The 15,529-nt window shown below is 36.7% G+C and overlaps 1 pseudogene; it reads right to left on the bottom strand.

The window, feature by feature from the left end:
* Positions 1–10,597: 10,597 nt before the first annotated feature.
* Positions 10,598–12,216, bottom strand: LOC150032919 (uncharacterized; annotated as a pseudogene).
* Between the last annotated feature and the right edge of the window lie 3,313 nt (positions 12,217–15,529).

Below are 15,529 nucleotides of genomic sequence, written 5' to 3'. Positions count from 1 at the left end.
TTACACATATAAGATGAGGGGTAAAAGGAAAGAAAGGGAGAGAATACGGTTGGAGATGGGAATGAATCAGCAATTGGAAGGGCAGAGAAGATAGTAAGGATTGAAAACGGTTGAGGTAGGGCCCTCAGTTGCAGATTTAAAAAGAAAGGAGAAAGGAATTCAAGGGCAGGTAGAAAAATAAGGAAGAGTTTCCTAGAGGAGGGGCTTCCGAGCTTCCTTGAATGGCTAACTGTTCTTTACATAGATTTTCATCATTTTTTATTTCTTTTCTTGTGGAAGTCTGATTATCAAGCTGCTCTGTTCTCAAGTTTTTCTATATTGAATGAGAATATATAAATATTTCGTTTGCCTGTGAGCTGGTCTGGAATTCTTTTTATTTCAGATAGTTGTGGGAGTTATATTGTTCTATCAAAGGAGATAATTTGCAGGAACAGTTTAGGATAGCTGCAGGGTCATAACAGATATCAAGTTGGTAAACCCCAAAGAGTTTTACAGATAGATGTTTTGTGATCTTTCTCGATATGAAATGACAAGTTACACCATGCCATTCACAACAATTTCTGCCATTATTTCAAGAAGAAAATCTACCTGAAAGATTAGATAGACTTCGTTTTATAGATAGTTGATAGCATAAGTGCGAACTGTGATAAAACAAATGCAGCAAAACCATAGAGAAATGAGGGAACTAATAATGGAGGAGGTTTGTTCATACTCATAGCATAGGCTTGAATCTTTTGATATTTAGAGGGCAAAAAATGATCATTATATAGATATAAAATATCGAAATTATGCTCTAGACTTCAAAAAGGCTTCATATTTTAATTTTGAAATTGTTTAAAAAAACATCTTTTCTAATAGAATTAAGAATTTAAACTAATATAATAGTTGGAAAATTTGTACTGATGACCCATTTTTTGAGCCCAAAATGTCAAATGACCCATTTTTTAAAAATAATATTAATTGACCCTCTGTTGATATCATCGTCATACCAAATTACGTAAATTGCCCTCACAAGTGCCTCACGTTATAAGTCCCGCTCTTATCTGGTTAAACACTCTCGCTCTCGCTTTAAATTCCCTATTTTGATGTGATTGCTCGTCAGTGTACGAACGTTTTGACAATTTTCACGACTAAAGCCTCAAATCAATAATATCTAAATACAATACAATGATGATTTCTTTAAACTCTAAACTCTATTTCAACGGTGATTACTTCCTGGTTTTCGATGGTGTTTTGATGAACGGAGTTTTTTCGAACGGGGATTTCCAAAACGGACAGGTTTTTCAAAACAGTGTTTCATTAGTTTGAGCTTGTTTCATTATTTTTATTGTGTTATTTCTAAAAGGTAGGAATTAGGGGTGTTCAAAAAATCCGATGACCCGAAAAAACCGATCAACCCAACCCAAACCGTTAGGTTGGGTTCAAATAAATTAAAATTTTATAGGTTGGGTTGGTTCATGCGTTCACCTAATATAACCCAAACCAACTCGATCCAACCCGAATTTATTATTAACTTTGAAAAATATATTTTTTGTTACTTATAACACAATTATTTATACATATATTGATTTTAATTTCATTTAATTCTAATATTTTTTGAATAATTTATTCTTCAATAACTCTTAAAAGTAGTTTATTTGCACTTTAGAAAAAAAAAATTCACTATATAAATTGAAATTGAGTAGTTAATCTTAATTTAAAATATGAAAATAATTAAATTAGGTTTGTATATATTTACGTTTTGCTTCTTTTTAGAACAAAATTTTAAATAAATGACCCGCTTAATCCGAACCAACCCCACCCAAATATTTCATGGTTGGGTTAGGTTGGGTTCATTTTTTAATAAGGGATATTTGGGTAGAAGAAAAAATTTACAACCTAAACAATTGGGTTGGGTCTAAAAAGTCTTTCAACCCAACCTAACCCAACCCAACCCAACCCATGAACACCCCTAGTAGGAATTGAGCATTATGAAATTTTGTATTAGGAGAGAGAGTGCAAGAGATAGAACAAGAGTGAGAGAGAGCAAGAGTAAGAGAGAGCAAGATTACGAGAGAGAATACACTTCAATTGCTTGTACAACTTAATGAAAAATTTTCTCTTGCTTTGTAGGATGACAAAAAAATGTCTACTTGTTCAATATGAAGATGATTGGGATGAGAATGAAAGTTCGTATATTGGGGGAGAGTTGACAGGAATCATTGTGCCTATTACATTGAAGTATGAACAACTTAAATCTCACATTTACAGGGCTACAAATGTCAGTTCTTCAGAGTTTGATCTTATAATGAGAGTTAAATATAAGCTTGAATATAAAGCCCCTCCACAATCCATAAAGAATGATGATGATGTTCGCTTCTTTCTTTTCCGAGAAGAGCTTTGTAGACTTCAGTTATCTGTAATGCTAAAATCGAATCAGGATGAAGATATTAGAATGGAGTTTGGAAATGTGATTATGATGATGTGACTGTGGAAAAATAATATGAAGAATCATGAGTTTCGTCGGGAAGAGGATGATATTCCATTGTCTACTAACATTGTACCATTAACATTATCACTAGACAACGACCGCACTAATCCAGCAAGATTGAATTCAATGAATTATGGTGATACAAAATTAGGTGATACTTCAGCTGTTGGTAATGAGAGATCACCTAGACTTGATTATATGGATTGTGGTCATCCAGAGCAACATTGTGGTCCTTTAGTGGATGTTAATGAGCAACCAACAAGATTGAATGAAATGGATCGTGATCATAGAGATGTATGTTGTTCAATAGCAGCTTCAGTGATTCCACCATCTATGTCTTCAAGTCGTAGAGGAGAGACGTTGAAGTTGGTCAACTATTTTTTTTAGTAAAAAGGAGTTGAAAATGTGATTATCTATTTTGTCCAACAAAAGTTTTGAATTTAGGGTCAGGAAGACAACCAAATCTTTGTTCACTGTCAAATGTATTGGGAAGACTTGTAAGTGGAGCCTTCGTGCAGTGAAAATGGAAGGGTCTGATATATTCAAGATCACAAAATACTGTAGTTTACACACATGTTCCATCGAAGTTCTGAATCACAACCATAGACAAGCAACTGTTACGGTTGTTGGTTAGTTGATTAAAGATAAGTTTATAGGCATATGACGTATTTATAAACCTTGAAATATCGTTGAGGATATGAGGAGAGATTATGGCGTGAACATAAATTATGATAAAGTGTGGCGTGTAAGGGAAGTCGCATATGATTTCACTAGAGGTACTCTAGAATACTCATACTCCATACTACATGCTTATGGAGAATCGTTAAAAATAGAGAATCTGAGCACAGTGTTTTAGATTGAACTTGAAGATGATGCGCATTTCAAGTATATGTTTATGGCATTATGGCCTTGTATTAGAGGTTTCACAAGCTGTCGTCGGCCTGTGATAATTGTTGATGGGTCGCACTTGAAAGGAAGTACAAAGGGACCATGTTAGTTGTAGTTTCTATGGACGGGAACAATCAATTATACCCACTAGCATATGCAATAGTGGACAATGAAACCGATCGATCTGGAAATGGTTTATGTCGAATTTGAAATACGATATCGGAGAACCCGATAATCTGGTGTTTGTGTCTAATCGAATGGTATCTATCAACAATACTATTCGTGCATTTTTTCCCACGACATTTCATGGATTGTGCACGTGGCACATAAAATAGAATCTTATTACAAACTTTAAAGATAGTACGGTTGTTGGGATATTTGGAGATGCAGCAAGGGTATTTCACATGATAGAGTTCCAGACAAAATGGAACGAACTTCGTACTTTTCGAGACGATGTTGTCACGAAATATCTAGAAGACATCAGTCTTCAAAGATGGGCATGGGTTTATCAAATAGAACGAAGATATGACAACATGACATCCAACAGTGCAGAGTGTTTCAATTCGTTAACTAAAAAGTATTGGCTATTGCCCATAATATGCTTGATTGAACATTTTAGAGGAATGCTCCAATCATGGTTCTACGAACGAAGGAATTACTGTTCATCTCGAACGACATTTCACACCGACTACTGTGAAACTCGATTGGAAAGTGAGGCCGATAAAGGCAAACGATTGAGCCAGTTGATTGTTAACGGGTCCACGTGCAAGATAATCGATTGGATGGTATTATGAATCTTCACACGAAGGAATGCACGTATAAGGAATTCGACTAACTTGGTATCCCGTGTTCGCATACAATTGTGACCACCAAGGAACGAAACATACCCATTTAGAGTCTCTGCAGTCGATTTTATACAGTGGACTCTCTAATGACTACGTATGTAGAGCCTATAAAGTCCACTCGAGCACATATCTGACTGGAAAAGTGCTTTGAAGACTTAATTCACAAATTCAACAAAATCACTTCAAGATTAAGCTTGAAACTTCAACAAGACCACAACCAAGATCTTTTCTACAAAGCTCAAGAAGGAATGTGTGGTGGAAGCACTCAAATCAAGCTGAATTTGGGATGATTTTTTATGGTTTGAAAAGGTTTTCAACTTTGCAACAGTTCAGTATCAAAAATCTCATAATTCCCCTAACCTCTCTGCATGGAGGTTTATTTTAAACTCTGAAATCATGCAGCAAAGTATGGCTGCATGGAGGGCAGCTCCTACTTGGAGAATTGATGAAGAAGATGGTGGAATTAGGTGATAAACCACCATAGGTTTGGTTATTGAAAAGCAATTTAAAAATAAAATGGTTTTTAAATAAAACCATTTTATTTAAAAAAAAATTATTTAAATTCATTCACTTATGGAGATTGAGAGAGCGAGATTTTGAGAGAGAGCGAGATTATGAAGAAATGGTTGAGAAATGCTCTGTTAAATCCTCGATGCTAGATACTCGATACTTGGTGGAAATTTCCTTTTATCCTCAACGAGTTTCTGTTCTTTGCTCAATGGAACACGATGAGTGCTGATCGATACTCGACTCTACTCGATGAGTATTAATCTTTACTTGAAGCAACTCGAAGATGAAAAACTTCTGACTTGATGCTACTCAATAGAAGAAAATTGATACGCGATTCAACTTGATACTCTGAAATCGATATGATTTGATAACAAGATTGTGTTTTCGTGATTTACAAGAAGATTCACTTTCTTTCTCACTTCAAGATTGCTTACAGCTTGTTTTTATTTACAGACAAAATAGAAAGTATGAAAAACTCCTCTTTATTTTCTTATCAGTGGTATTTATAATACATACCAACAGACCGTTACAAGATAAAGTTAGTGATAAACTAAACTAGATGAGAGGTATTTGAGTCACGATTTCTTCACTATATTTAGACAATCAACCATGACCAACATTTGAGTCATTTCTGCCATTTTCAGGATGTCGCACAATTGTAAACGGTTCGCTACAGTTTTTGCGGTTATGCCCATAATTCCCACACCTACCACATTTTATTTGTTTGCGAAATTCTCCTCTAGATGGTATTCTTCTCACTCTCCATTGCCCGACTTGTGCCACAAACTTTGGAGGAAGGATAGTTTTTTCTACATATCCAAGAGCTTTCTTCCATTCAGATATATGCCCGAGTGGATTTATAGGCTCTGCATATGCAGTCATTAGAGAGTCCATTATATAAAATCGATTACAAAGATTCTAAATGGGTATGTTTCGTTCCTTGGCGGCCACAATTGCATGCGAACACGGGATACCAAGTGAGTCGAATTCCTAATACGTGTTCCTTCGTGTGAAGATTCACAATACCGTCCAATCGATTATCTCGCACGTGGACCCGATAACAATCAGTAGGCTCAACCCTATATCGTCAACCCTTATCGGCCTCACTTACCAATCAGGTTTCACAGTAGTCAAAGTGCAATGTCGTTCAAGATGTCCAATAATTCCTCCGTTCATAAAACTACAATTAGAGCATTCCTCTAACATGTTCAATCAAGCATACTATGGGCAATAACCAATACTCTTTAGTTAAAGAATTGAAACACTTTGCACTATTGGACGTCATGTTGTCATATCTTCATTCTATTTGATAAACCCGTACTCATCTTTGAAGACCGATGTCTTCCAGATATTTCGTGACAGTACCGTCTCAAAAATTACGGAGTTCATCCCATTTTGTCTAGAACTCTGTCATGCGAAATGCCCTTGCTCAACTCTAAATATCCCAACGACCGTACTATCCTTAAAGTTTATAATAAGACTTTGTTCTATGTGCCACGTGCACAATCCATGAAATGCCGTGAGAAAAAATGCACGAATAGCATTGCTGATAGATATCATTCGATCAGACACAAACACCAAATTATCGGGTTCTTCGATACTGCATTTCAAATTCGACATAAACCATTTCCATGATCGATCGGTTTCATTGTCCACTATTGCTTATGCTAGTGGGTATAATTGATTATTTTCGTCCATAGAAACTGCAACCAACATGGTCCCTTTGTACTTTCCTTTCAAGTGCGACTCATCAACAGTTATCACAGGCCGATAGCTTGCGAAACCTCTAATACAAGAGTCTAATGCCATAAACATATACTTGAAATGCACATCATCTTCAACTTCGATCTCAAACACTGTATCCAAATTCTCTATTTTTAACGTTTCCCCATAAGCATGTAGTATGGAATATGAGTATTCTTAAGTACCTCTAGTGAGATCATATGCGGCTTCCCTTGCATGCTACGCTTTATCATTACTTATGTTCACTCCATAATCTCTCCTTATGTCCTCAATGATATGACAAGATTTATAAATACGTCCTATACCTGTAAACTTATCTTTAATCAACTAACCAACAACCGTAGCAGTTGCTTGTTTATGGTTGTGATTATAAGATCAAACTCTGAAAAACTGACATTTGTAACCCTATAAATGTGAGATTTAAGTTCTTCGTACTTCAATGTAACAGGCACAATGATTTCTGTTAACTCTCCCCCAATATACGAACTTTTATTCTCATCTCAATCACCTCCATATCGAATAAGTAGATACTTTTCTATCATCCTACAAACTAAGAGAACATTTTTCATTAAGTTGTACAAGCAATTGAAATGTATTATCGCTTTCTCTTAATCTCGCTCTCTCTCTTACTCTTGCTCTCTCTCACTCTCGTTCTATCTCTCGCTCTCTCTCCCAATACAAAATTTCGTAATGCTCAATTCCCACCTTTCCAAAAATAACATAGCAAAAATAATGAAACAGACTCAAAATAATGAAACACCGTTCTGAAAAACCTGTTCCGTTTTGAAAAAAGCCTCGTCTTGGAAATCCCCGTTCAAAAAAACTCTGTTCAACAAAACACTGTCGAAAACAAGGGAGTAATCATCATTGAAATGGAGTTTAGAGTTTAAAGAAATCACCATTGTATTGTGTTTAGGTATTATTGATTTGAGAATTTAGTTGTGAAAATTGTCAAATCATTCGTACACTGATGAGTAATCATGTCAAACCAGGAAATTTAAAGCGAGAGCGAGGCACTTTTAAGGGTAATTTACGTAATTTGGTATGACGATGATGTCAGCAGAGGGTCAATTGACATTATTTTTTAAAAATGGGTCATTTGACATTTTAGACCCAAAAAATGGGTCATCCATACAATTTTTCCATAATAGTTGATACGTAAAAGTTAGAAAAAAATTAAATTATTTATAACAATATAGAAGATTACCATCCTTGTTATCATTTATTTCATCTCAAAAAACATTATTATAATCATTTATCTAACCTACATCAATTTAAGTGAATGATCTTGTAAATAAGTTGTAACGACCTGACCCCCTAGGACTTAGGTTAGGCCGTTACTAAAATAAATACATGTATAGGATTTGAAACGACGCTCAGTAATGTTGAAACAAATGCTAAATAGACAAGAGAAGTTCAAAAGCAATTTATTAAATGCAATTTTTAAAACAATAATAGGGTACCCATAATTCGTAAAGACTATTAAAATATAAAAGTAACAATCCTTCGTAATAAGTTTCAAACAGTAAAACTAGAAATTGAGGGTAAAATAAGGATTCTAAATTTCATGATGCAGAAGCGTAAAAACTAGTCCCAGTGGCTCGATCATGAATTCCACTGTACCATCGTCGGTGCATCTCTACTCTTACCTGAAACATCAACATAAGAAATAATGAGTATGAAATACTCAGTAAGTAGCCCCACCACTAGGGTCAGGTTAGGCATCTATGTCCTCTAGATACCCGCATATGGCACATAAATACATGAAACAGACAAGAGACTGAGTCCTAACCTATTGTAGTTAAGTATGCCCACAAAACTGGTGAATCCCGAAGGAACCACAAACTGGTGAATCCCGAAGGAACCACAAAACTGGTGAATCCCGAAGGAAACACAAAACTGGTGAATCCCGAAGGAAACACAAAACTGGTGAATCCCGAAGGAAACACAAACTGGTGAATCCCGAAGGAAACACAAACTGGTGAGCATCTAACTAATCAATGAGGATATTCACACAGTTTTAACGTGCTAAGATTCAACATTGTACAGTTCTAAAACATACATAAAAATCCTTGATACCATGGCTTCATCACATACACATATTTCTTAATAACATATTATACATCATCCATGTATAACTTACATCATAAATCCACAACATGCAAGTATGCTTCAACACCAGCAGATCAGACATCGACATATGAAAACACATACTATCACATACTAACGATTAAGTACTTAGTTGTATATGTAAACAAATGAGAATTCGTGCCAGAACATACTTTGATTCAGGTCATACTGTCAATCAACATGCTAACATTTACCATAGCATACACTTATCATGCTAGCATACAACTAAAGCCTGGCCCATGGGCAGTTCTAGTGGTAAGATTACTTACCTCGAAGTAAAAAATTATGTCTAAGCGACAAGCAAATTAATCTTCCTCTTAGCTTAGATGGATCTTGAATTAGGCCTAAACATAATCCAAATTTACAATTAATAAAAAAAGCTTAGTTCCAGCAACCAAATTAACCAAATAATTCCCAATCATCTTACCGAAAAGCTTGTCGAAACCACAACCAAAATCCTCTTGACAGCACCCTTTTAACTTCAAAGCTTCTCCAAAACTTGATTTTTAAAATCTAAACAAATTGTGTTAATAGGTTGAAGCAGAACACCGTGAATGTTTTTTTTTTCTTTTTAAAAAAAGTACTTGGGAAGTTCTTGCAGAATGAGAGAAAAAACCTCAACAAACTGTGCAACTTATTTTTAAAACAAAGTGATTAGGGAGAACTGCATGTGGTTTACTAGGTCAATTTCAATGGGCATAAATGTTGACAATTTTAACAGATTTATCGCTACAACTTTAGGTCAAGTTGAATTGGAACTATCTACCATCAGATTTATTGTGACGACTTAAGGTCAAAGGGGAATTGATTTCCAACTACAACTCTCTGTCCATTAAATGAATCATTTGAAAAATCAGCATCGCTTGTCGAGTCGACTTGAATATCATTAAGGTTAATTACAAATTTTCGTGAACTTTGGACTAGATTTTAAGCATGTTTCTAGGCCTTCAATTTTTTCTATTATCTTTTACCTTAAAATTTTTAATTTGTTTAAAAAAAATGGAAATTAACTTGATGGTTAATGTGCACAAATTGAAGGCATGCACGACTTATGTAACATCCTGCACATTTTTATATAATAATGCAATTTCAGTAACATTATCCTTGGTAATTCAATAAAATAAAATCTACTATTTATTTTATTTTATTTTATTTTATTCAATTCTTTTCTTTTCTTTTTCTTTTTCTTTCCCTTTCCCTTCCCCTCTCCTTTCACGTGCAGCAGCCCTAGGTCCTCTTCCCCGATTCGAGTCGTCGCCTAGACACCACTCTCCGTCACTCGTCCTCCGTGAGCCAGCCGCCTCGCCTCTTCAGCCGACCCAGCCCACTCTCGTCACGTCGCTGCAGAAGCTCAGGCCCTCGCCATTTTTGCCCAACCGAAACCCACTCAGTCGTCTTTTCCCCTTCAGCAGCACGCCACCCTTGCCAAGACCCGATCTACGCTTCAGTCGTCGTTTCTGACTTTAGCTTTCGGCTGTCGCCTCCCTTCACTGCCCAGATCTGAACGCTACTGCACTACCCCTTCTCACGTCTGGACCACGAAGCAGTCGCCGCCACTTGATTCACGCTCAGCCGCGCCTCTGATCGTCGAATCTCAACGGTATCGCTCGCCAACCCGCACTGCTCTCCATGGGTTGCAGGTCGATGCCCAGAATCTCGAGTTCCACAGTCACGCAAGGGTGCTTCGGATCAGTTATTTCTTGTCATTTGTACTGCCAACAGTAAATGTCATCGAAACTTGTGGATTTGGAGTAAGATTGTGCTATTTTAATTGGATTTATTGGCTAAAACAAATAAAGCTGAAATATACAGTTTCATGTGTACTAATAAGATGTTTGACGTTTCAAAGTAGTGGCGTTGTAGGCATTGATGATGGTGAAGAGGGTTGTAATAGGGTTGGGTTGTAATCAAAAGGAAAGGGAATGATTTTAGGATTACAAAAAGCCCTCAATCCAAACATGGGCTTGGAATGAAATCCCATTCCAGCCCTTCCCATTTCATCCTCCCAAACAACCCCTAAACGGTATCTTTTATTAGTATTAAAAGAAATTATACATACTTTAAATATTGAAAACAAAGGCAGAGTAATACAAGGATAAAAGTAACATAAAATTTATTTCTTCATATATTGTATATCATAAAAAGGATTGCAAATACAGTGTTCTTACTTTGAAATCTTCACATTTGGTTGACAATCAAGTCTCCACATACATGCATTGTACACACTTATTAAAATATTCTCCCTCTCATTCTTCTCATGTAGATGATAACAAATCCAATTCCTTCAAGTATGTTGTAACTGACACGACTTATAAAGCGAAAGTACAATATTCTGCATGATCGGCTCGTGACATGGTGAAAAATAAAATGTTGAGACCAACAGGAAAACCAATTGCAATGCTGATATAGAAGCCAAAGCCAAAGATTTCTAAGTCATTTTCCTTCCCATCTACTTCACTTGTTGAAATAAGAACACCACTGTTTGTATTCTTGCCACTCGAGTTCTTCGTTAGAAAAGGATTGCCTTCATAAATGGAAGGGTCATTCAATGTTTGTACTTGCCTACCCGTGGGAATGCTTCCTGTCAAATTGTTGAATGATAAATTAAAATTTGTCAAGAAATTTAGAGAAGCTAGACTAGTGGGAATGTTTCCAGAAAGATGGTTGCAGGAGAGATCGAGGGTTTGTAACTGTTGCATGGCTCCGATGTTTACTGGTATGGTACCAACAAGATCATTGTTCGACAAGTTTAAGGTACCCAGACTGAGGAGATTTGTTATTCATTTGGAATTGTACCATTCAATTTATTGCTTGAAATATCTATTGTCAAAATGTAGTAGGGAATAGAATCATATTCAAGCGTTCTTCCTTTCATAACCAATCTTGTTCTTTCCAAATAATTTTTGCTGCTATTGAAATTACTGTAGTACCATTCGTCAACATAGTGTTTATGAACCATCTTCGTCCAATTATTCAAGTAACTTGGGATTTCTCTTAAAAGCTTATTGTTTGAAATATCAAACACACGTAGGACAGACGGGTTTGATTTTGTTATGCAAATGGTGACTCGCCTTTTCCAATTATGCAAATGGTGACTTGCCTTTTTTGTGGGCTAATCGTCTTTTCGTTCTTTAACACCTCATATTTGATTTCGGTGGTCGGTTCATCATTTCCTCGATTTCTGGAAGCATCTACTTCATTTGACTTTGTTGTTGTAATCGTTTGTTGTTCGGGCTTATAAGTGCCTTTAGCCACAGAAACCTCTTTCGTTATAACTTCACTAATATTATTACTTTTTAGATAAAATTTTGCATCAACAAAGTGAGATTCAACCTCTGAGAATGGATTCGAGTTAGCGTCAACCTTTTTTATGCGGCATTGATAGAGTTTAAAACATTGGTGGAGTATGGAGGAGGTTATTATTCCGTTTTCATGAATCTAGGGATGCCCTAGCAATAACCGATAGGTGGTTCTTACATCAATCACATGAAATATGGTACTTTCTTGCAAATCCCCTATGGTGATTTCTAGACAAATTGTGTTTATCGCTCTTTGGGCTCCTTGATTGAAGCCTTGAATTACCAATTTACTACCCGACAACTCCTCCACTGAAATACCCAATTCATTCATGGTTAATTTTGGCAATATATTGACAATCGAGCCATTATTGATGAGGATTCGACTGAGTTTTTACTCTCGGACATATCCTGACACAAATAGGGGTCTATTATGGAGCTTTGATCGAAGTATTAAATCTTCATCGGTGAATCATATCGATATACAACATGAAGCACATGTATTTTTTTTGGGTTGCCAAAGTAGTTGAAATTTCACTTTCTTTTAATATTTTGACAAGTGCATCCTCGACCTCCGGGGGGGGGGGGGGGGGGGGGGGGGTGACAACAGATCATTTTGATGGGATGGTGTCTTAATTCTTTCGGAGTCTTGTTGTTTGTAATTATATACATTGTTTTATGAATAAAATAATTGTTATTTCATTCTGGCATTTACTTGTATCCAATAGACAAAGCTCCAAGGTTATCTTATGTAAATATAAGCATGTATATGTGATATACAAGTGGATCATGTCTTAAGTGATAACCTAAATAGGTCTGTAGTATAAGGATTAAGGTGGGATACCTGATCCTGGTGACACTACAGATACGACCCGCTTTGTAGAGGTTTGCAAGTGTTGTAAACTACTACGGATGATAGATCCTGACCATTCATGCAGAGACATGCGAGCAGGGGTATCCTATATAAAGAGTTTGTATAAGACCAGACCACGAGATGACTAGACTTTATATATAACATCGTTGATACTGGAAACTTACATCTCACCTAAACGACCATAGGTGACATGACCTCAATCCTGAGTATTTTGGGAACTCCTGCTTTTGAGGGCAGTCCTTTGATTAGTATGGGTGAGAGTGACCAGATTGCCAACTCAACATGCCTTTTTTTTTTTGGGGACTTGTCTGATTTGGAAGCTGGGAACTCATTACACAAGATGGAATTCACTCTTTCCCCGAAGCAGGGGTAAGTAGAGATTGCTCCCTTAAGGGTTGATTCCGGGACTTGAACATAGTGGCCACAACTTTTCTTTAGTAATGTTTAGAAAATTTTTGTTTTGAGATTTCTAATCTCGAAAAATACTCACGGGAAGTTGTCAAGTAAATTAGATTTACTAAGCGGCAGCTTGGAGTTAGCTAAATGATCATGGAGTGTTAGTAGGTGATAGACACTCAGTTAAACGATGAGCTAAATGATCGCTTAGTTTTTCCTAAACGATTGGGCATCGACCTATACGATAGGTTCTTCTATTTCACACTTGCTCAATCGTTTACACGATTGTGTTTCCTCCATTTTTCTACCTCAAACCAAGTCCACACAGAGCCCACCCTCTGGATTCTCACATCGAAAACACTAAGGTAGCCTTCTTGGTGGTGTCATATTCAACTCGATACTGTTGAGGTTCTGTGGAGGCCGTTCGTGTTATTTGGGGTGTTCATGACCAAGGCGATCGCATAGTTCGAGTGTGCAGTGTTCGTGCTGTGTAGCGGTCGTGTTGGACGAGAGTTTGTGTGTTGTCGTGTAGCTGTGGTCGAGCATTCGTGATCAAGGAGCTTTATGATGAGTCGACAAATGTGTGTTAATCTTGTCCTTGATCTATTGTATAGCATGTTGTAATTTCTATATTTTTGCATAACTATATGTTTTTATTCATGATTATAATTGTAAAGTTCATATACGATTGTAATTTGGAATGATCTTTTCGTTGCTCATGGAAATCCTCATATTTGATTTCCTTCACATTTATGCTGAAAGAAGGTAGTTTCGCTAGCTTGACTGTCGCTTCTGAAGACTTTGAAGAGGTGTCATCATCTTCGGTTGAACTGATGACGTGACACGAAATTGTTTCAACTGGAAAACTCTTTGTAAAAAAAGTCTTTCAAGGTTATTGGTTGTCGAGGTCAAGGAATCTCTTCACTTTCTTCAATAACTAAACTAAGTATTCTTGTATTCTTCCTTGCTTTTCTTCTTTGAGTCTTACTCTTTCTTTTATAGCCTCGATACACACGAGATTATTTCTAAACAAAATTTTGTTCGCGTCTCTTCTGACGAGTTACTAATGCCCATCCCTCATTGCATCTTCCACCTCTTCCTCTTTTTTTTCAGGAGTCAACTTTCTAGAAGTCGGTCTTTTGGAAGGGGTCCGGTGAAGAATATATAATGACAGGCTCAAGAGATCCAAATTGGATCAAACTCCCTATCATAGGTAGTCGAGTATCAGGATGAATCGTTATTGCAGTGTGATTTGTTTGTGCCACGTTGTCAAGGTCCAACTCAATTTTCTCCTCTTGAGCTAACTTCAAAATGAACTCCTTCAGTACGAAATACTTTTCTACAGGATGACTAGAAACTTTGTGATACTTGCAGTAATTGGGATCATTTACTTTCCCTACTTCTGCAGGTCGTTTACATTTGGGAAGCTTAATGAGTTGATTTTCCAGTAGTTGCTTTAACGTATCAGGCAGATCGAAGTCTAGAAACAGGTAGACTTTTTCTTCTCTTTTTCAATGTCGAGCATTTTTTTCTCGCCCCCATCTTGGCCTTTTTCAATCTTTTTCTCCTTGGAGATGAACTTCAAAAGGGTGTATTGACGACCATGGCTTCTTTAGTGGCAACCTTCGATACCTTTTGGATGCTTTTCACTTTTTTCTTTTCTTTTTTTACCTCTGAGACCAACAAATCATTTCTTCCTCTATTAGCAATGCTTAGCTCTATATCATGATCTCAAGTCGCCAATTCTTCAAAGGTGTGGGATTTTACCCCTTGCATAATATAGAGAAGTCCCTAATGCATTTCTTGAGTGCACATTTCCACTACTGATGATTCAGTTAATATATCTTTGCAATCAAGGCTTAATGCTCTCCAGCGATTGATGTTGTCAATGATCGGTTCCCCTTTTCGTTGTCCGGTGGACGTGAGCTCTATCATGCTGACGATACACCTCGTGCTATAAAAACGGTTGAGGAACTCTCCTTCAAGCTAGACCCAGCTATCAATAGTTTCAGGTTCAAGATTAGTGTACCAGTCAAAGGAATTTCCCTTCAGAGTTCGAACGAACTGTTTGACCATCAAATCTTCTCATGTACCAGCATTCTCACATGTTTCGATGAAATGGGTAACGTGTTGTTTTAGGTTGCCCTTCCCGTCAAACTATTGGAATGGTTGGTACCCATTTGACATTATTAAATTGTCGATCCTCTTCGTATATAGCTTAGTATATAAGTGGGAAGTCTGAGTAGGTCCACCATATTGAGCCTTGATAGCGTTGGCAATCATCCCCTGTAATTGCTGAACAGACAACGGAGCATTTGACGTCGAATTTTGTGGTTGACCTTCTTGCAGAATAGTCATCCCCTTATCATCATTCCTG

The sequence above is a fragment of the Benincasa hispida genome, chromosome 11 (genome assembly GCF_027475165.1).
Source record: "Benincasa hispida cultivar pf3 chromosome 11, pf3_genome.v1.1, whole genome shotgun sequence".
NCBI classification, from domain to species: domain Eukaryota; kingdom Viridiplantae; phylum Streptophyta; class Magnoliopsida; order Cucurbitales; family Cucurbitaceae; genus Benincasa; species Benincasa hispida.
Note: the sequence above shows the minus strand (reverse complement) of the source record. Positions and strands in the feature narration are given on the sequence as shown.